The following is a 23,213-nucleotide window of genomic DNA, read 5'->3' as shown; positions in this document are numbered from 1 at the left end:
CACACTGCCAGGACCATATCCACCTCAAGCGTCCTATGACCTCCACCCAGACCAAAAAGGAGGATCCCAGGCCTGCCTTCTCCAACTCTGATCCCTTCCCAGAGCATGAAGATAATTCTGGCTTCCCTGGTGACCCTCCGCCCCCTATCCCCAGCGCTCTTATCTACGTCAGACCATGAACCAGTGGGGTAACGTAAAATGATGCCCCCCCCACTCACAGACTGTGAAGAGTGCCCCCCAAGTCTCACATTTCCCACATTCATTGGACTTGGATGGAATGGTGCCCCTCTAAAGAGTCTTTGGGACCCTGAAGGGTTGGGGCCCCCTAAGCCACAAGGGCGGCAGGAATCTGTGTTACGCCCCTGCCATGAGCTGAACCCACAGTTAGCGGCTCTGCGGTCACCCCTCTGCAGAACACTAACGCAGTCGCAGCTTCAAGCTCCAAACTTAGACACCCATTCATTGTCCTCGTGTTCCATGTGTTCTCTGGGGTGAGGAGAACCTCCCTTAGCTCTAGGCCTACGTTGCCCAATGAAAAATAAAACAGTCCTAGGTGCGTATTTCAGTTTTGCAACATTGTGCAGGACAAATGCTGCAGTAGCCTATCAGGTGCTCAATGCACACCCACCAAGAATCTGTGCTTGACCTCGAGGTCACAGATGTGAATCACCGAACGTCCACTTAGGTTTTCATCATTCCGAAGTCGAGAAAATGATAAGCATGGAGTTGAGTAACTATAAACATTTATTATCCAGTGCCAAGATGTTGCATTCAGGGAGCACACACTTTACAGATGCACATGTATTCTCACACTATGTTATGTATCTTGTCATATTATTTTGTCTCATCTCATTTCTAATGTAATACAATACTTTGTCCGATGCACACCCAACAGAGACATTCTGTTTCACAAACGTTGAAAAGTCAATTTATTGTGTATCCAACATGCACTGGAAAATCATTATAACAAATGGTTGCCGTTGTCCATGGCACCTCAGGTACCAGCCAATGTTGCAAACTCACTGACGTCAAGCACTTTCACTTTAAACACTGGGAGCCATCTTTATGGCCTGGGTTGCGTAGCTCTTGCACCACGCAACGTGGCGTAGGAGCGACACACGTCTTAAGTGAGATTTATGAATCTACACAAGGCCACCTTGCGTGAAGTAGCGTGGCTTCATAAAGCTGGAGTAATGTAACACAGTGCAAATTGCTGCGTTGCATTACTCTGCACTAGGGATGCGTTTCCATGGGAGCTATATGGGAGTTCCCATGCAACATCCATGGATTTTGACGCCTCCCCAGATTTAAAAGAACTTGTAAGCCTGGGAATGCTCCAAAAAGGTACGCCTCCCCAGGAGAGGTACAATGCAAAGAAATGTTTATTTCTCTTCGTTTTTTCCTCTTTCTATGTGTGCTGCAGAAGAAAGAGGGAAAAGCCTCTCAGGGTTGTCTTTGTCCAGGAAGGTGCCCCTTTTCGCTGTATTGGAAAAATATGGTGCATTCCTGCCCTTTCCCTGTGACGTAGGGCAGCACAGCAAGGTGACTTGCTGCACTCCCCTGCGCCACAAGGCCCATGAACATGGGCCTGGATTTTAGAGGTAAGCAAGGTCGAACTGTCAAGGCTCACTCTTTAATAATGTTGTAGGGTCCAAAATTCACACACAGGACAGACAGATTACTCAATACTTTTAATATCTTTATTTTAAGGAGAGAGTACGTTTATCCAGATGAAGAGCAATAATTTAGTATTCATGTGAAAGCTTCACAGTTATAGGACTTAAATCTGGAGTATGCTGAATTTCAAAATGTGTCACATCAGACTGGCGGCGGGTAAGCAGGCAGTGAGTGCACATGAAGCCGCGTGGGAACTCTGATTGCACAGGCACTAGGGTTGGGGACAGACGCTTCAAAGAAGAAAGGCATCTTGAACAACCTTCAGATAAGCAGCTATACGACCTGAACGTGCTTGAGCTCTTCCCTCCTACGCCACAGACGCAGCCGTGCACCACGGGGAGGTCTCCGATAAGGAAACTTGAACCAAAGCCACCACTGATGCACTTCTTCTCAGACTGGGCGGAACTTGAGAGACCACTCTCCACTATCAGGAGGCTTTTTGCCTAAGGCATGTGGTCCTCACAGTGGCGCTCACATTTGCTGGCCCTTAGCTGTTTTACAAATTATTTCTGGCAAGTCCCCAGCTTGCTAAGCAGTCTCACCATATTCTCCTCCAGTGCAGGACTTCCTTCCAATTGTACTGCTGAATACCGACCCCCGGAATATTGTGGTACACGAATATTGGGGTCAGAATACTGAGAGTCATAATATTAAAGTGTAAGAGCATTTTGGGAAGTATAGGTTTACTATTCCTAGCTCCGCATCTAGTTACCTTGAAGGCACACGCCCGTGTAAGTACATATATGTGGAGTTAAATATAGGCCATTCAGGGTACACACCTTCCTTCCTCAGTCCCAAAGTAAAATCGAGACTCCCACATAAGGGCAGACTATTCCTGCACCCAGTGTAATTCTTTTCTCTGTTGTGCATAGAGCTTTGTGAATGTCAAAAGGAGAACTCTCCTTCTAACTCACAGGACCAGCTTTTATTCATCAACTGTGGTCTGTGGTGCTAGAAAATTCTGCCACTTTTGCAGGATTTAGGTTTGTGGGGGTGCCAATTAAGTCCAAGGGCATTTTCCTTCAGGTACCACCAACAACCAGCTAACTCGTGGCAACTAACATACCATATAATGCCCACAGACTCTCTAGTCAGTGAGAATCTGAATCTGGAAATGCAGGAAGCACATCCCTTTGATCGGATGAGAGACAGGACCATGCCCAGGGCCACAACCTTTGTTAGCAGACTGCACCATGCAGTCCCACCATCCTGAACTGGATTAATCCAGTGAGATAATAAGAAAGACATCTGACGCTTCTTCCGGTTTTCTTGATCTCACAATAGTCAAGTTGCAAACGCCTGTGCAGGGAGAACGGAGAAAAAACAGTGGAGCAATTGCACTCAACAAAGACTTAGCTAACATCATATGCAATCAAATATGGAAACCCATGATGTTGTGACTATATAGCCACATTAGGACCACCAGCCTAGGGTACTCCAACCCCTCATGTATTCACAGACATGCAAGACACATACCAGCCACATTCAAGGGGAGGAAAGACTGCTTGGACTTACCTGGAGGGGCAGCAGAAAGGGTTTACAAACTGGGTTTCTGGCATAAAGTCCTGCACCACAGAACTGCTGATCAGCTGCCACAACCATCAGTTGTATCGCGCTCTGGCCGTGTGTACAGGAAGTACCCATGACAAAGGGGGTTCACTTAGAGAGGACCCACATATCCCCAGCAGAGTCAGGCACTTTGCTGGAAACCAGTGTTTGAAATCATGAAAAGCAGCTTGTGCCAATAGTACTGCATAGGACAGCACACCACAATGCCCGGAAATGGTGAAACCAAGAGCGGGTTGTTAGAGGAATACTTCACCAGGATGTTTCAACCCTACCTGAGACAGCACCCCTTATTCCATACAAATCAGGATACAAACATTTCATATGATGTTTTTTTAATGACATTCTCCAGCTAAGCACAATTAAATTAGTTACAATGTGAAAGATGTTTGCTCAGACTTGCAGAGTAGCCATAAACTGGAAAAACTTGATTAGACCAGGCTTCTTGGCAACTAGCAGCCCTAACCAGAGTCTCAAGGGCGCAGATAATTCAATGTACTCCTTAGGCAATACCTCTGCACAGAATCTAAATGTGCACAATGAAGGTTGAAAATAACATAGCCAATATCTCCCTCTGTCTACCTTTTGTATCTAGGGTTTTTTAATGGAACATGCATGTCAGTATGGACACAAAAGACGTCTAGCACAAATCACTGATTATAAAATCAGTGCTCAGTGACTTTTGGGTGGCTTTGTCTAAGACTAGTCCCTGCTCCAAGGTGATGTATGTCAGAATACCAAGGAAATAATATCCCTGGGACAAAATATCATACCTAAAAGATTGGTAATCACAATTTTGTGAAAGTAATCATATACAGGTAAAGTTCAGGTTTACTGATCTTAACTACACACCTAAATACCTTGAAAATACAGCTTCAGTGCCTCGGTGTGGAGTTACGATTCATAAATCTATACTTGCCTGCATATGCTTAGTTTCACGATCACAATATTTTGGCGGAACACAATATTAAATAGTCAATAGCGTGGTAGCATACCCTCCAAGGCTCTGCATCCCAGAACCTGACAAGTATCAATATGAGGCCAGGTGTAGATATGTGGTGGAGAGGGGCACAAAGATTGGGCAAAAAGTAACTTAGAGATGGGATAGGTTGTTTGACAAATTGGGGGTCTAGTGGCATCCTCTACTGACCCACATACTATAAGACAGTTTCCATCAAATGTTCATCAGCTGTAGCTAAACTGGTAGTAAAAGTCATAAATTACACTGTAGTGGTGCAAAAGAACTTGGAACTCACCTTCTCTTTGGCCCACTCCATGCCAGTCTTCAGGTCTTCTATTAGCACGATTCGGCTATCGTGGTCAGATAACACAGAGCCTTACCCAGATACTCACTGACACAGCAGGCACCTGATTACCCTGCTAGGTGTAATGGATGATGTGAGAAATAAGAAATAAACCAGTCAAGATGTTTCATTTGGGGAACGACACTCTACAGCATTTTAAATATATATATATATATATATATATTTATATATATATATATATATATATTTTATATAACACTGGTCACACAGCAGTGCAAAGCTATGCCTAAAATAGCTACTTGGGAATCCGTGTGGATAAATATGCTGACAGTCTCTTTTGACTGTGCACTAATCTCCATAAACATGTCACCGCAAAAAAATATATATTGCCCCGAACAAGCACCAGATTGTGTGGTCCCGAGCAAACATGTGCCAGATGGTCATTTTCTTGCCTGCCACATCATGTCTAACACCTTTCCTTCGTGAATCAAACAATTTAGAGGATAATTTTTGAAACTTTTGCTTACTAGAAATTCAGCTTCTACCTGCACACTGCCTGGAGAGTGTGACAAGTTCTTTCAGATTCCGGACTTTTTAAAGGGACTGGGTAGTAAGGTCAATCCCTGGGGAGCCAGCAGCATCCCCTTCCTATACTGTTGAGACATCAACAATCCACAGTGGGTTCGTGCCACTGTGTCAAAGACAGATCCTTCTTTAGCAACAAGTGGTGAGGAAGATGTAACTAGACCAGTGGTTCCCAACCTTTTGACTTCTGTGGACCCCCACTTTATCATAACTGGAACCTGGGGACCACCGATGAATCATTATTGGAATCCGGGTACCTCGCCCACTGAGTCATTACTGAAAGCTGGGGACCTATCAGTTAATCATATTTAATTGTCTAAGCAGTCGTGGACCCCCTGAGGAGGCTTTGCGGACCCCCCAGGGGTCCCTGGACTACAGGTTGGGAACCACTGAACTAGACAGTACAGAGGGAGGAAGTGGCCCAATTTGCAGCTTCCGGCAAAACAAGAAAACAACATAAAAAGAAGAAAAACAGGAAAAGTACTTCTGATATCCAACGTTTAGTTCTGTGAGATGCCAAGACTCTGCTTCAGTATATTACTTTGTCAAGTAATGGATTTTAATTTATATGAAGAGTAAACAATGAATGACTATGGCATCGTTCAGCTCTGTTTCAGGGTTTGGAATATCAAAATGAAAACTGGAGATTAATCTATGTCCCACTAGGAGCAGCGTGTAGCTTATGAGGGAAGGGGACCATTTGACAGGCCCTGTCTTCCAACCCTGACAAAATATGAATTACTCAGCAGGAGATCCTTGGTCTTGTGCAGTGTGAAGGGGGTGCCTGGTAACCTTCACCGCGACTGTCTCCTGCTTGCGTAAGAGGCCAGTCGAGGCTTGGAACAGCAAAACCTAAGAAGGGAGCAGCTGTTCAGGGAGGTCAGTTTAGTTTAGGGGGGCATGTGCAGTTCAGATATTAGCCTCGGTGACTTAGAGGTCTCCTACATCTACACTGAAGTCAACGAGTGTTCTGCTTTCTGCTAATACAGTTTGCAAAATGTTACTACTGGCATATCGTGAAAACCTACGTCCAGGGGTCTCGAGACCAGAAAGTGCCAGCAAGACATATATTGGAAATATTAGCAGTGCCATGCATACGCAAATTGCTTTTTTTAATTTTTTAAGCAAACTTTAAAGCCTTTGAACGTTTGACGAATGTTACAGGCCTAATGTATTCACAGAGGCCCTGTCTGCCTCTCCCTTTGCACCATGTCTCACCCGTTTACACCCAACAGGTTCACTCCATCTTACAGAGCGCACGACATCCAACAGTTCTGAATCATACCCTCACCTCCCAGTCATCCCTTGCTGGCCATGACCCTAGCTGGTACATATGCATGTGACAATTCACAAACCACCATTGGTGAGTACATATTAAGGTGTCAATCTACTAAACACTGCTGCTTCCACAGTCTTGAGTTTATCTATGGACACATATTTACTGCCCAACACTCCCACATTGTGTGTTTAACACAGTTTTCTGAAAAATGAACCCAGAGGCTGGTCACTAATAATTCACCATCAGTTTGCGTTGCTAAGAGGCATTGTGTGCATGCAAATGACATACAAGCAGGTGGATCAGTCATTCACAGTGAGGTATGGAGAGGTACTCTGCAGGTGTGGGACAGGCCTTCCTCACACCTCATGGCGCGTGTTGCCATTTTCTACACTGTAACAACAAATGTTGGCCTAAAGCATGGTTTGAGCCCTAGAACAGCGCATCACTTTACAGGGGAGTATAGCTGCACTTTGACATTATTTATGAATCAAGACTACGGTTCTGATGGGAGCAATTGCTTATGGCTGTAGTATAACCCAGAAGCATCCACTTTTGCTGTTCCGCGCCTTTTAAACTATTTTATCACATTTCCTAACTGTAGTGCAGGAGGAGAGGTCCCGGATTTGCTGTCTTCTACCTCATATTACTTGCATTCATACAACGTTTACAAATACGGAAATTAAGGATGTGCAGTGCTTCCTTAGTTTTTAGGGTCGAGTCTGCGTTGCATGCGCTCGCGCATGCGTTCGCAGGGAGACTCTTTTGTATTTATAAAAGGGCTCGGAGCCCTGTCAACTTCACCTCAGTGTTTTTTATTGGTTCGTGGGCTTCCCTAATAAAATCTGCTTGCTTTCATTAGTCGAAGGCAGGCATATGTCATGCCTTTTCCGGTGGCTACCCCTCCTCCAGCGCAGCGACCAAGTACAGAAAACATGCGAGGCTCGCTGTTTTCCATCGGGCTCGTGGACTTTTTTTTCTCTAATTTACGAGCCCGATCTCGCTTGGCAGAAGTCGAGCGCTTTACATACTTGATGTCACTTTTTTGGGTTATGTACATAAATGCACTTTTGCCCAATAGGTGAAAAGTCGGGTTAGGAGTTTACAACGCGATCAGCTCTAACATGAGCAAACGCGAGACCCGTTGCATTGTAAATGCTTGTTAAAAGTCTGTACCTGCCAGTACGTGTGTAAACTCAGTGGTTGTGCATGCCAAAGAATACTATTCGCTTCTATATCACCCTGTTGCAGTCCTGCATACAAACAAGTATGTCTTTATTACTTCATTATCTCACCAGATGCCTATGTGTACCCCGCTTGGGTGAGTAGCAGCCACCAGGAGTTCATAGCTTTCCTCTATGTGCGCCATGCCTGCTCACACCGGAAGTGCTTAACATGAATTGCCCAATTGGGGAAGTCTTTTATGCCGCCATTTTATGCATTCGCTCCGGAGCCTGTCCCAGCTGCTAATGTGATCAAGGGGTTGAACAAATTCGGCGCCACTTTTTATTTGAATATGCACATAAGAAGGTCCAGGTTTTTCAAATTACAAAATAATGTCACTAAATTCCGAGCAGATAAAATCTAAAAATGGAGGGAGGATAAAAAAACATACCTTTTACGTGGGAATGTGAATGTGCAATGTTGTTGTTCCGGTTGAATGAAACAGAGGTCTACTGCTAATAAGATTGATGCATCTCCACCCCCACATATAATTTCACTCCCTTCGTTCTTCAGGCAGTAGCAGCTTCAGAGGGAGGTCGTTTCAGTGGAAGGTAAAACGTTTCCAGCAATCATTCACCCACCGGGCTTCATTAACTTTCAAGCGAGGCTGTGGGTCTTCACTCCTGAGTGTTGAAGAATGAGAGTCAAAACTTGAAGGGGCGGGGGTGGGGGGTGCCTGCCATGGAATGTCAGTCCATGGATTACTCAGAGTTTGGGATCCTTTGGCACACAAGGCAGAGAGAAGGGCAAGGCCAGATGTGTGTTTTGTGGTCGCACAACCACACTCTCTTCTCCAGTGCCCGTGGCCTCAAAGACAACCCCAGCCCTCATGTTGGGCTTTGAAATATGACCAAAGGAAGTTGAAGTTTTGCTGCCAAACCCCTTGGGAAGTATTTTCATGCTGACGTTTGTGTCGCAAGAGTACTCTAGGTCTTGCAAACCATGCATGCTTCCTTGCAAATAGTACATGTATAAAGCACACTTTTAGGAACTGAGGCACTGAGTCATTTCAAGACATAGCATATCCGATGTTGTTATTACCCGACTTTATCATATTTTATTTATCCATGTGAGGTGCAGTGGACCTGCTGGGCTCCAAATCCGTGACTTTTAGGTCATGCATAGGCTTCTGTCATGGATAAATTTAGACCGATAAGCTATCTTTACCTGTCTTTGACGTTGCATGCTGACCTCTAAACTTATTTCCCAACCATTTAAGTCACACCAGCATGTAGCCATTTTAAGGCTCTTTTGTCAGCCTTGAAGAAGGCCACTAGTGCAACAAGCAATGCCGAAAGAGTTGAATAGATGACAACACTTAAGTAGGACAGCTAGTGGACTACAATATGCCTCATTACATGACCACATTTTGTGGTGCATTCCCTGTGACTGTAAAAACCTAAAACGGACACTAGTTGTATTTTTATAGCGCCTCAAACCTGAGAACTTGTTTTCCAAGTCAGCCTTGCTGACATGTAACAACCTGAACATGATTAGAACCACCATCTCAGTTCGAGTATGGGTGTGTCCCCTCACTTACTCTCCAGAACAATTATGCCATAAAAGAGCAGAAGTTGCACTAGATCTATTTTAACCATCCACAGGCCGGTCCGTGCTCTGTCTCTGCTGCTTGGAAGATTACGGGCCTGATTTAGAGTTTCGAGGACGGGTTACACAAATGTGACAAATATACCGCCTGCCGTATTTTGGGATCCTAATACAGTGGATGGGATATCCGTCACATCTGTGAAGGAGTAATCCACTCCGCCAAACTCTAAATCAGGGCCTATGTTATACTGTTGTCATTTGCCAGCCACTGGTATGCCCTCGTAGGTCTGTTGCCTGTCTGGGGTGCCTCAGCATATAATTTTCATTGGAGAACAGCATCTAAGTCATCCTGAGAGGACATGTTCTTGGTATTGCTTTCTGGTCTCTCTGTGGCTGGGTAGCAGTGCGAAGATCAATGAATGGTCGATGTCTGATTTTGATGTCTGCGAGATCTGCCAGAAGAACTTATCAGTTGCATAGGCATGCCACAGGCAGGTAACATGCCATTTATTTAGCAATTCAAGACAGTCCAGGCCCGATATTGCTGAGCAGGCCTAGACTGTTTGTGCCTGGTATGTCTTCATGGTAAGTGCTTGTAGGAGGCAAACATTCTTGCCTCGCTGAGAGACGTTGCCGCTGCACGTTCAATCAGCCCACCTAAATATTTGATTTTGTTCTTTTTTACATGATAGTGCAACTTTGTACAAAGGATCTTGCATGATGTGGTTTATTATTGTGACAATGGCAATCAAATTTGTGTACTGGGTTGTCTTTCATTTGATTTTAAGTCTACGGACAGCATTAGCTGTCTGTTGCGAAAGGGCGAATTATATTGTGTACACTACCAATACTTACAGTGGGCTCTGGGTCAGCACGTTACTTATCTCTGGCTTGCTTTCTTGTCATTCTCATTTAAGTGGTTCTTATTTGGTGGCTTTCCTTTTTTCTTCTTTTGTTTCCCTTCTCCTGGAACATTGCTTTTTGACATTCCTTATGGTTAGATGGCTTGTGTCCGTCCTCTGCGTACATTCAGAAAATTACTTTATTCTTTTACTTTCATCACTCCATTAAAAATGCATGTGTTTTCCTGCTATCTCCCTCTCCTCCCTGTGTGAAAGGAACCCCGCACATTCCAGACCCTTCTCATGCTCCCTGTGTTGTTCTCCCTCAGTTCCCCGACCTCATTCCTCTCCCACCCTTCCCTGGCTTCTTTTTTATTTTTTAGGACAGCCCAGCAGTTTCAATTTGGCACCAAGGCACATCTTTCTCTAAATGCGCTTTTGTACACCTTTTATTTTTTTACGTTGAGCTTAGGCAGCAGGCACCCACTATCTGCAAGACCTGCTGTATGCAGTTAAAGGACTTTGATCCCACCTGCTGCTTACAATAAATTGATTTCAGTGTAATTCTTTTTCGCTGCCTCCTAACTGGTTCACGCAGCCGATATCTCACTTCAGTTCTTAACTGCGGAGCACCAGCCAAGTACTATATCCTTGCACTTTAGGTGTTATCTGTTCCTTTGGTGGGGCAATTTTTTTTTCTTGCCTTATCACGTTACACTGTGGGTGTGTGTTCACAAGTGCTAGTGATTTCGTTGGCTTTGAGGGTGCTTGTCAATGCTTGCATTTTATTACATACTTCACTTAATGTCCCCTTGCCATGCCCCCACCTCCTGCCCGTCGCACCTCCTTCCCACAAGCATGCACTTTTAGTTTCCCTTGTTTTTAGTTGCTTCCCAACTGGAATGTAACTTGTGGTCCAATAAATGAGGGTCACGTTTGCGCTTATATAAAACAGCAAAAAAAGAACTGAAATTGTAGAGATTTATGCTTCCGTTCCCCGTTCGTAGCAGTTTTTTAATGTATTTGTTTAGTTATTTAAATTATTTACTTATCGGTCTCACCATAGCGATTCTTTCAAGTTCTGTAACTACGCACATCGTGTCGACACAAACGTCAAAGGACGCATGCCTGCAAGTGATTCTTCTAATGGGAACCTCTGCCCAGTATGTTTGTGTAGCACTAGGCACCGACTCGGAGGGAGACTGTAAACATCCTACCACGGGCGAACGAGCACCTAAGGACCTCCTCCTGGGTGTTTTGAGGTGAAGAGAACAAAAGCTGGCAGTGCAACATTACTTTTCCCCATCGCATATTCATAAAGGTCATTTATGTAAAGCAGCTTGGATTGCTTTGGGCTTGGTAGCAGTATGAGAGACTGAACGGAGTGCAACCCTGCTGAGGATGTCAAACTATGTCTTTCTTTTGTGTCTATGTTGCTACGGCAATAACATTGTCGTCTGTTGTCTATCTCTATGTATGCGTCTGGAAGTCTGTAGTGTCTGCCAACAGGTCCCATATTCAAAGAAGTGGAGGAAGAGCCGAGGGCTGAGAGCTGGGTGGTGGTGAAGCAGGCTAAAGTGGGTCAGACTTTAGCTGCACTGCTTGGATCCCCTTATACTGCTACAAACTCCTTATTCCTGTTCTCACCTTGTTTTATTACTGTGAGCTCCTGCTGTTGCATGTTTTTACCATGTTCACTTGCATCCCCCCAAAATATGCTGTTGTCACAAGATCCACTTGTCATGCCATGCTATCAGAGATCTCCCCAGTGAGGCTACCCAGAGCTTTCGCCGGCCACCCTTCTCGTTGGCTGTGTGCTATCAGGAGGCACTTGACTGCTGCACGTCCCCACCCAGGTTTGCAGCTTTTCTCTGACTGCAATCTTTCAGGACTGTCAAAAGACAGCAAAATGAACAAAGCTGTGTGAGCGCTGGGCCCGGGGAACCGGCTGTCTCACAACTGAGCCACCGGTCACAGCTGCCCAGAGACGGCTCATCCTTTAACCGGCATCAGGACATATCCCTGGTGCCTCACACCAACACGAGGGTCGTGGCCCATAGCACTGGGGACCTTGCCGAAAGGGTGGGCGAGGCCTGGCAGTCTGTCCGTCAGCTACAGATGTTTGTAAAATGGCTGCACTCTCAGGGGTCTGTGCCAGTGCTCATCCCTCCTGCAAGGGCTTTCTTTCTTTGAAACTGGAAGTGCCTGTATTTTAAAGCAGTAATCTATTTCTATCTTGGTAGGTATTTATGCTTTCCATGTCAGTTACATAGCAACATTGAGGGCATCATAGTGGGCCTGATTCTACATCCATCTTTTGGATTACACTCTAGAGGTAATATCCCAGGCATTTTACTTTTTTCTGTAAGCTTTTCTTTGCTACGGAGAGAGATGTAAAGTCCATATTAATGTAATAATGTTTGTATGCTCTGGTTACGTCACGATACAAGAAGTGTACATGCTTCTAATACATCTGCATAATGTACATTGGGACACGTATTGTTTGATGTTTCCAGAGTAAACTGGAGGAATACACATTTCATTCCTCCTCTTTGATACAGTATGCATTGTCTTGCGCTCTTTTATGTGTTTTGCGCAAAATAGTGTATTTTTTATGTAATCTTATTGAAGGGGCTCTATTGGGATAATGTGTTCCATGATAGGTCGCTGGGCCTATTAGGCTAGAACAAACCAAAACCAAAACACATTATAAAAGACATTGTCATTTACAATGCCAATAGCTCTAACTCTCACAAATGCGAGACCTATTGCATTGCAAATGTTTGTTTCATTTACCTCTACAAGATGGGCGTTTGCTCTCTTGGAACGGGAAATGTATATGGAGCCAATATGGCGGATGTCTCATGATGTATGAAAGGGCCGTATTTTGTCCCTATTATGCCTATGTAGTTCAGGATCTACAACAGCATTCTCTTTTGCTGATGATGTTCAGCAACAGCAACAAGCATTGACAAAGCCAAAATGTCAGGTAACACCTTTCAAAAGTGAGACTGAGAACTTTGCCAATGCTTGTTGTCATTTATTATGCCTGCATCACTAACCAAAATACATGTAGGTGTTTCCACTATTGAAAAAAGCATCCAAAGGAAAACTGGTCATGAGCAGTTTTGGGTAGAAATGAAGGCTTTTAAGGGCTGTCCTTCAACCCATTAAAGTATATTATCATCAGTAAATCTGCTATAAAAATGTAAGGGACATTGTTCCAGTGGGGTGTAGATAGGGCCGCTTTGCTGCATCAAGTGACTGCTCAAGAATCCGGTTCCATCAGGAGATTGAGAGAAAGTCAAAACAGACTCACTCCCAGGATGACACCTTTTGGGCACACCTTGAAAAGATCCCTCTCGTGCGAGAGAGCTCCCCATCCACCACAAGGCACATTTAATCATTCTATGCACTGCCCAAATTGCCTGAGCAAACGTTTATTATCTTAACACTATGTGCTGGGCACGGCTATGTTGACATCTAGATTTAATGCGCAATGAACGGCTCAGGTTGTGAGCAGGGCCGGCTCTAGGGCAGTGCAACAGGTGCCTCCGCGTTGGAGGCTGACTTTGGGTGGGGGGGAGTAATGGGGGGGCTGTTTGCAGGTATCTTATAGTTTTATAAGACCCTGCTGCAGTGTTCCTTGTGTCATGCACTTTTCCAACGAACCATAAAGATGTCAAGATACCTCTGGTGATTAATGTTCGGCATGGAGAGGGTTTGGAGTTTCCTCCAGTGGAATCTTTAAGGCAGCAGGAGGTCAATATGCCTCCTGCAAAGAACATGTACCATGCAGAACACAGAGTGCATATAAAGCAAATAAAATAGGGCACTGGGTTACTGGCTTTGTCAGAGAGGTCTTTTGTTACTGACATTTTAAAAGTTAAAATCCTAATATAGAACAGTGAGCTAATAACAGTCATCAAAGAGCTGCATGCATTCCTCGAGGTATAGATTAGTGTGTTATCATTTTCCCCAGTCTTTCGTTGCAACAAGAGTTCATTCGGGTTTAAATCAATTCTAAAGAGAACCCCCAGCCATGGTGTTACATTTGAAATTCTGAGTTTGTCCTTCTCTAGAGCAAGCACTCAAACTATACAGCCGACCAATTGGGATGACATGTGACTCCTACACCTTGTAGTCCTCTTTCTTATGTTACATTTCCTATACACTGATTTACACACATATGATTGATTGTCTCTGTGTAATGTGTGTGCTATGTAAAGTGCTCCGACACCCTACACTGGAAAGAGTGGCGCTACAAAACGAGTTAAATACATCTGAGAGAGAGTGGTTATGGAGACTTCAGGGCACTTTTAAAGGGCGGTAGTGCGGGAATCCGTGACGGGGGGTGGTCACTGGGGGGCGCCAACAATCACTGTCACTGTCACTGCGCTAAGGACGGCCTTGGTTAGGAGTGTGAACTTCTCACCTCGCGCAGCACAAGAGGGTCTGGCGAGAAACGCTTCCTGGGCTGGGAGGCATCCGTGCTGTGCTAAGTGTGCGAAAGGGCTCGCTGCCTGGTGGAAAACACAGGCAGACGCCGAATGCAGGAAGGAAATGCAGTCAATAGCTAGGATGCTGGCTTTGTACACAGGATACCAGGACTGTGATCCTGGCTCCCCCGCTTGACTACACTCTGATCTTGAACTTACCAATTAGTCCACCTTTTTTTTCAGTTCTCATGTGTGAAAACATTGGAAGCGGTTAGAAACTGGATGTTTTACTGTATATATATACATATTAAGTATGACATGATAAATAACAAAACAACTTTCGATGATGCTAATTTCGCTTAAGCGCTTCACAGTCCTCCCGGCCTTTTTACTCCGCTTCATGCGCAAACACAACTAATTATGACATTCATGCCTCTCTGGTTGTCAGGTATAACACCAAACCTCTCTCCGTACAGGACACGCAACAAAGCCACGCCCTTCTATCCAAACACTACCAACGGGGCGGCGCGCTACCTGTCCACAGAAAGCATTTTGGTGCCTTGACATACACATGAGGCGCTATAGTGAAACACATTACAATTACAAAACATAGAAGCAAATTCTACAGTGTCCCCTTTCTGGGTGCCCAGGTCATTGGCGCGGAACTAAGTTCCAGACTGCAGAATTCCTGGAGCTGTGTAGTTAAACCGCTTAGCGGCAATCTGGGGGGAAGTAGTAATTGTGACAGAGGTGTTTTTAGTGAGTAACCTTCCGCCAGCCTGAAGGTTAATCTCGCAGAACCAGTGCCGTGTCACGAGATTGCCAAAGCAATGAGGCGCTCATGGCGTAAAAACAACAAACAGCATTCTGTTGGCGTGTTGCCCCCCCTGGCGTAGTTGTGTCGGACTGCCACGTAGAAAGCATCATTTTTACTGAACGCTCAAAGCATTAGGATTTCCCGATAATTCACTTCCTCCAAAGAGGGCAAAACATGTCCCCGATCTCTGAACTTCTTTGAGGATTGTCTGTTGCTGATTTAGAGAAATAACATTTAACTTAGCGCTGCTTTTTTACACCACGATCTTCCTCTAAGCGCTTGCTTGAATCTACTGACTAATTAGCTACTGTACCCAGAGGGACTCTGCGCTTTGTGCATTGTCTCAGGGGTTCCTGCAGGTGAGAAGTGGGAGAGGAGAGACAGGCTGAGTGGGATGGAGACTGCATGTTTGCTTCTGAACGCTCGATGTTGATGCAACAGAAACACGGAGACCTTGTGTGGCGTTGCGGATCAGTGGTCTCGGTCCACGCAGACCTGTACACTTGGAGGATCTCCTTCGAGTGAAACATTACACAAAGAGACTCCTCCCTCTGCAGCATGGCATTAGCAGACACGGCAAACAGATTTTCTCTTTCGATAACAATTCCTGCATCCGGCCTCTATTTGCTTTTTGGGGTTTCTCCAGCAAGTGTAGATAGTTTTTAAAGGAGTCAAAAATTTCAGAACAGCGAAATCACACTATAAATTATAGGAAATCTGTTTGAACGAGAACATTTTATAACAAACTAATATATGCAGCCCCTCACTAGAAGGCCCTACAATGTGCGAAGTAGTAATCATTTCTATTGCAATCCTGATACAAGAAAGGGCGGAGACTACACGTGGAGTGCATAAAAACTGAAATTCAGTGACCAGTCATGATCACAACCCAATTACATTTTTTTGGTGCAGGACACTGCAGCAAGTCACTTTCATGCACTGCCGTACGCGACTTCCTGTCCTTTCTGCCTCCACATGTGCACAAATTGGTGCCTTAGCACCAACGCAGATACCTTTGCACCATGGTGCAAGGGTGTCTGCGTTGTTGGCACAATTGTTTTTGTGCAGGGAGGGGCATCTTCCGGCACAAAAACAATCAACTGAGGCATTTTCCCCTTTCTGTGTGTGCTGCACAATGCAGGACACATAGAAAGAGAAAAAAATGAGGAGAAATAAAGTTATTTCTCGACATTGTCCCCCGCTGGGAGAATGCAGAACACTTAGAAATCATGAAAAGTGACACTCCGGCGACGCAGGCCTCTTGTAAATGAGGCCCAAAGTGTTTCTGTGTAGCATTTGTTACTTCAGCCATGCAGTGCTCCGAATGACAGGTGTCACTAATACTCATCTCACTCACACTCATCAGCCACAGATGATGAAAGGACGAGTCAGGTAGCCAGGATGAAAGGGAGCCTGCAACATAGAAGCTAAGCAAATGTTCTTGTAGGAGGTGCATTAGCCTACTGAGGTATCTGATTAGGGCGATAGAATCCTGCACCCTTTCTTCACGGCCCTCCCACCCCAATGCTGAGTATCCTAAACCGAGTCATAACACAAAGGGAAACACAATCGTGAACAAAGACTGCTGGTGTGAAAGAGCAGGGGTGAAACAACACTGAAGGGACATCTGGCCCGATGTCACAGACTGTCTTCCAAGTCCAGTTAGGGTGACCATCTTTTGAGAAGCAAAAACCAGGACAAGTCAGACATAAAAGTAGGACTAAAGCCTTAGTCTCACTTTTATATCTGACCTGTCCCGCTTCTGTTTTTTGCAGAGCCTTGTAAACTTGTAAATGTGTATAAATATACATATACATTTATATATATATATATCTAAGAGGAGGCAGCGGACTGGCACAAAGCAATAAATTAATTCAATTATTTAAGACACTGGAGGTGCATGCATGCGAAAGGAGAACATACCTTTACTTCTGATTCACAGGTTGACCTGACCATTGTCCCTAAAACTGGGACATTTATTTAAAATTAACAAAAGCGTTTGCAGGTTGACCTGACCATTGCCCTAAAAACTAGTCATTTATTTAAAATAAACAAAAGCATTGAGACAGTCCTCTGAAAAACTGGAACTGTCCCAGGAAGTCCGGAAAATCTGGTCACCCTAAGTCCAGTACCACTGTACCAGCCTGGGTAACCAGCGGCGATGGTGAGAAGCGCTGGCAAGGGCTCAGGCTGCTGTCCAGCAGTGGCCACACATCTAAAGTGCCTTACTCAGCAGGGCATTTACAGACATAAATGCACTCATACAATGTTACAACACCTAAGGCAGTGGTCTTCAAACGTTTTAACGCTGCGATTCTAGTGAAAAAAATAAATCACCCCCCCCCAAAAAAAGTTAAGAATTATTCCATTACATGGACAGTAGTTAAATATGTCTACACTTATTTAGACATTGCAGTTATGTTCTGTCACTATTTTAAAAAAGCAATCAAATACATGATGTCAAACATACTATTGTGGTCAAGCAGACCTTACTAACTTGTAAAAGTATCCGCAGCTGATTATTGGGAGTGGGGGATTTGAAGAGCATTTGGAGTACCTTCCCTTTTGGCACACTCCAGCTTGGATATAAATGACAAAACATGTTAGTGAGGGCCCATTACTGAGCGGTTGACTGCTGCTCATTTTGTTTCGCTTAAATCAAAGTCCTGTTATTAGCATAATGGTTCTTTTGGCCAGAGCTTGGCGCCCCACCATGAGATCACTTGACCCGTCCCCCCAATGTGAAGACAACTCATCTAAGGTGTCGGCATCCCAAGGGCCTTCCCGGACCCCTAGGTGCACCGTAGGCAAGTGCCCAGGGCGCCCCAGTGCCCTGAAGTTATGTAGCAAGGATGGATGCCTCAGCTGCCCAGGGCAAAGCAAGTCACGCGCCCAGTGGAAGGCGCTGGGTGCAGGTGGCAGTGTTTTGTTTTTGGTCTGGGGTGTTCAAAGTGCCATATAAGGCCTGGGGGTGGGGGAGGGGGGAGGGGGGGAAGCAGAGGGAGAGGGGTTGTGTACCAAAGACTGGGGAGTTTTCCAGAGGAGATTAGCAGGTCAATCCCTGAGAGACCGGGCGTAGGGACATTGCAGGATTCAATACGGCCCTCGTAGGGAAGGTTCCAAGTACTCCAACGTTATGGTTTGTGGACCGCCAGCAGAAATAGAAAACAAATCAAAACTTGCCTAAGATCATACGCTGTTCACATAGGATGTGTGCTCTCACGCCTTGGTCACACCTTCTCACTATTAGTAGGGGCTCAGATAGGGGAGACTATCGACGCCCTAAGGTTGTTTCGCCCACAGATGGGCATGCATTCTGCTGCATGAATGTATGTGTGGGTATTTTACACCACGAGCCTCGGAGGAAGCAACGGAAAACTGCAATTAAACAGCAAGGTCTTAGGGGACTCCAAGGAATACTGCAAATAGTTTCACCACTGTGAATTGAAAAAACGTGTCACTTGTGATTGCACTCAATTCTGCCTTCTCTGCGTCCCCAGATGCACACAGATGCTCAGGCTCTGCTGGAAGGATGCCCACGTGAAAGCCATCACAGGACCTTTCCTCGCCTTCCTCCAAGGCGCCTGGGGCTATATGGTTTCAGTTATTGAACCCCAAACATGTTTTTATCATCTTCGATCAAGAGAACAGAACATTTAGGAATCAAAGTTAATATTTCCCGCCACAAACTCCCTTGAGAGGAAATGTGTTCCAGTAAAGTAATAGTGATCTTTGGGAGGAGATGTGGTCCAGTGAAGTAAGTCTTATTGTGGAGTAGATATTGTCTAGTGAAGTCATAGTCATCTTTGGGAGGAGATGTGGTACAGAGAAGTAATAGTCTTATTGTGGAGTAGCTGTGGTCCAGTGAAGTAACAGTCATCTATGAGTGGAGATGTGGTCCAGTGAAGTAACAGCCTTATAGTAGAGTAGATGTGATCTAGTGAAGTCATAGTCATCTGTGGAAGGAGATGTGGTACGGAGAAGTAATAGTTTTATTGTGTAGAAGATGTGGTCCAGTGAAGTAACAGTCATCTATGAAAGGAGATGTGGTCCATTGAAGTAACAGACTTATAGTAGAGTAGATGTGGTCTATTAAAGTCATAGGCATCTATAGGAGGAGATGTGGTACAGAGAAGTAATAGTCATCTTCAGGACATGTGGTCTAGTGAAGCAATAGTCATCCATGGGAGGAGATGCGATCTAGTGAAGTAATAGTCGTCTCCGAGAGGAGATGTGGTCCAGTTAAGTCATAGTCATCTATGGGAGGAGATGTGCTACAGAGAAGTAATAGTCATCTTCGGGACATGTGGTCTAGTGAAGTAACAGTTACTACGTGATATGTGGCCTAGGGAAGTAACAATCATCTATGAGAGATGTGGTCCACTGAAGTGATAGTCGTCTTAGTAAAGTAAGAGTTGTCTACGGGGGAGATGTGTCCCAGTGAAGAAACAGTCTTATAATGAAGGAAATGTGGTCTAATGCAGTGATAGCCACTTTCGGAAGAGATGTGGTCTACAGAAAAAACAGTTATCTCCGGTGTGAGATCTGGTATAGTCCTTGGAAGGGGGTGCTCTCTAGTGATATCACAGTTATCTTCGGGAGTAGATGTGGTCTAGTGAAATAATGAGTTGTCTGAGGGCTGGGATGTGGTCTAGTGATGTACCAGTCGTATAGTGGAGGAAATGTGGTCTAGTAAGTAATAGCTATCTACAGAGGGAAGTATGAGCTGGTACGGCAGTTGTGGTCTAGATGAGATGTTGTCTACTTCAAAAAATTTGGTTTGAATGAGGAGATCTGGTCTACATTTGTCTAGAGGACAAATGATAGTCTTGTGGACGAGATGTCTACTGGAGTTATGCTGATGTAGTTAACAATAGGCAGCTAGCGGACTGATCTACGCTACTGGAGGAAATGTTGTCTAGTGGATAAATGATGGTTTTGTGGAGGAGGTGTGGGTACTCGAGTTATCTGATCTAGGTAGAAATATGTAGCTAGTGAATGTGATCTGGTCTACTAGAGATGTGCAGTGGATGAATTATGATCTTGTATAGGATATATGGTCTAGTGGAGTTACACAGATCTAGTTAAGGATATAGTTAGTGGAGGAGATATGGTCTACTGGAGATGTTGTCTAGTAGATGGATTGTGGTCTTGTGAAAGAGATGTGGTCTAGTAGAGTTACCCTAACCTAGGTAAGCATCCGGAGCTAGTGGAGGACGTCTGGTTTACTGGATAATATATTGTCTAGTGGACGATTTATGGTCCCGTGGAGGAGATGTTATCTAGTGGATGGATTATGGTCTTATGAAAGAGATGCGGTCTCATAGAGTAACCCTGACCTAGGTAAGCTCCTGGAGCTAGTGGAGGGTATTTGGTTTACTGGATAATATATTGTCTAGTGGATTAATTATGGTCTTGTGGAGGAGATGTTGTCTAGTGCAGTAAAGTTACTCTAGTTCAGGATATGGAGGTAGTGAAGGGACTCATGTCATGTGGTGTTCTGGACGAATTGGGGTTCCGTGGATGAATTGTGGTCTTCTGGAGGAGATGTGGTTTAAGGTGAAAAATCGATCTAGTTCAGGTGATACAGCTGGTGAGGGTGATGTGTTCCATTAGAAGAAATGTGATCTACTGGACAAACGGTGGTCTGGTGGCGGAGGGTGGAGTAATAGCTGCTTTGCAGAATCTTAAACCTGTGTATAACCGAGTTTTAGCCTCGGCATCTATGCCCAAGGCATTAAGGCAAACTGTGTAATCTTATGCAAAATACTCTGAAATATCGTTGACTCGGCTACTTTGTCGAAAACGAAGAGCGCTTAGATGCATGGTGAATGAAAAAAAAGTGAGCACTGTACATTAACAACGTGGCATTCTGTCCATCTGGAAGCGCCAAAGGAGATTCATTTGGGGATGTTGAGCCTGACAGGTCCCTTCGCTGACTCATTTGTTTGAGAACAGTCGGTAACCATTGTGTTCAAGTGAAGTCTACTTTGGAAGAACGCCCGTATGCTGTAACATCGCCCCTAGTATCACACAGGCGCACGCACTATCAGAAAAGGATATGTGGCACGCGTATTATATCCCACCATATGGCACTGTAAAGACGTGTGTCACAAGCGGTGGGCACTACCTCCAGCCAGGGTCTGGTGAGAGACACGTGCATTATTCTGTAAAACCATAACAGCGCGAGGGTGCAAGTCAACACGGATTGTTTATTATCCACTTACTGCTAAAACGCTTCTGCGCGCTGCACGGGGCCAGGCTGCGCACCCAAGCCTTCAGGTGAGATGTCATGTTCCTTGGATGCAGACCTACAGCGGTCACTCCTTAGTTCTCGCTTCTCGCAGACTATTCACGTTTACCCGATTAAATAAAAAGTGCGGTGATGTTATCTTTTTTCGGAAAACAGAATCACGATACTCAACCTCAAGTCTATCATATATTTAAAGAGGACTGCGGGCATCACTGTAAAAGTGCTCCACACTTCGTCCAGAAATGCTATTTGTGGTGATAATTGCGTGGTTTGAACTAATTTAGAGGGTTTGTTGGTTTTCATCACGCTCACCTAACGCGAGCGTGTCCCTCAGACGGAGCGTGTCCGTCCTGCCTGCCTATGCTAATCGGACTCCGCTGCGCACAAAGAAACGCTGCCACCAAGACGCCAGTCTACTTTGTGGGCACATCACCCCTCCCTCCCTATAGAGCAAGCCTTACTCACCAGACTCATCCAAGGGGGGTCCGTCTGGAAGTATCCGCGCTTGTCCGTGCGCCTACATCCAAACTCAAGCAGGTGGTGAAACTGCACAGGAGCTCCAGACTGTTTGGAGTTTTAACTCATGGATCAGCTGCTTGTTTCTGCAGATCAGACGCGCATCCCCGTCCTACACCAGAATCCCGTGGCTTCCACTTCTGTTAGTGCTGCATTGCTTGGGGCAGCGCGCCTCCACCTCTGCGAGCAACAGGCTTCGAGGCGCCACCTGGGACAGGGCTGTGCGCGCGCGCAGGTGGCTCCCTCCGCGCGCTCCGCCGGGCTCTGCTCGCTTGTGCGCGCGGCTCCCCCCACAGAGCTGCTTTAACGCGGCGGCCGCCTCGCCGTCACGTGACCACACCCACCCACACTCTGGCCGGGGACAGGAGAAGGCGGCCCAGACAGATTTTGTTGGCACAGCCCGGCACGACCGCTGCCACGCTCTGCCCTCCCAACTCCACGCTGCACCCCCAGTAGCAACAAAAAAAATCCATGATTCGGTTTCCTCCAAAAACAAAACGTTATCCACGGTTGACTGCCTCCCTTCTGCGTGTGTTTTTTCTTTGGAGGGCAGGAAAGAATGTCTGGCCGTGGGGTGAAAGGCACCCATCAGAATTTCCCCTCGGTGGAGAAAGGAAAGGAGGGAACCCCCATGGTAGGAATCTGTGACATTACAAAAAGCCGCGCTGTGCGGCATTGTACGTCAGCGCTTTCCAAGCAGATGTTAATGCGCAGAAAATGAAAGCCCTTGTTCAGATTGGGGGTCTCGAGGCCCAAGCTTCCCCTTCTGCTTTCACACAGTAGTAAATCAGCACGGGACATCTGCCGTCCGGTGTGAGGAGTGCGTTTCATGGGGGCGCGGATCATTTTTTTCACCAAAGCTCTGGCACGAGAATTTAAGTAACATAAAGGATGCCTGAAACGGTTTTACTGAAAAGATATGACTTTTCCTTCCATGCAAATATAATATAAACTCTGACTGCAACGCTTGTGGGCAACGTAGGCTGCATTTTGCAAGTACAAACAGATTAACATACCTGGTGAAAAATACACTGGATTTACTGCTCATAATTTCTGCTCGATCCGGTTGGTAGTAACTTGACTTGTGGCCATGTGATGACCTGCTATGAAAGATATTCTAGGTGACTCGAGGTTACTTGAGATGAATCTTGGAATTGGTGTCAGCCTGTTTCAGCAACAATTGCAGAACATTGTGTGGTATGTGC

General features: G+C 45.4%; 1 protein-coding gene across 1 annotated transcript in view; it reads right to left on the bottom strand.

The window, feature by feature from the left end:
- PRSS23 (serine protease 23) overlaps window positions 1-22,303 on the bottom strand; it is a 42,222-nt gene extending 19,919 nt beyond the window's left edge. Inside the window, exon 1 of the mRNA XM_069203995.1 lies at window positions 21,958-22,303. The gene's annotated coding sequence lies outside the window, so the exon portion shown is untranslated. The remainder of the gene's footprint in view (window positions 1-21,957) is intronic.
- Window positions 22,304-23,213: the final 910 nt, after the last annotated feature.

This window comes from Pleurodeles waltl, chromosome 8 (assembly GCF_031143425.1).
Source record: "Pleurodeles waltl isolate 20211129_DDA chromosome 8, aPleWal1.hap1.20221129, whole genome shotgun sequence".
NCBI lineage: Eukaryota > Metazoa > Chordata > Amphibia > Caudata > Salamandridae > Pleurodeles > Pleurodeles waltl.
This window is presented reverse-complemented; position numbering and strand designations above follow the sequence as displayed.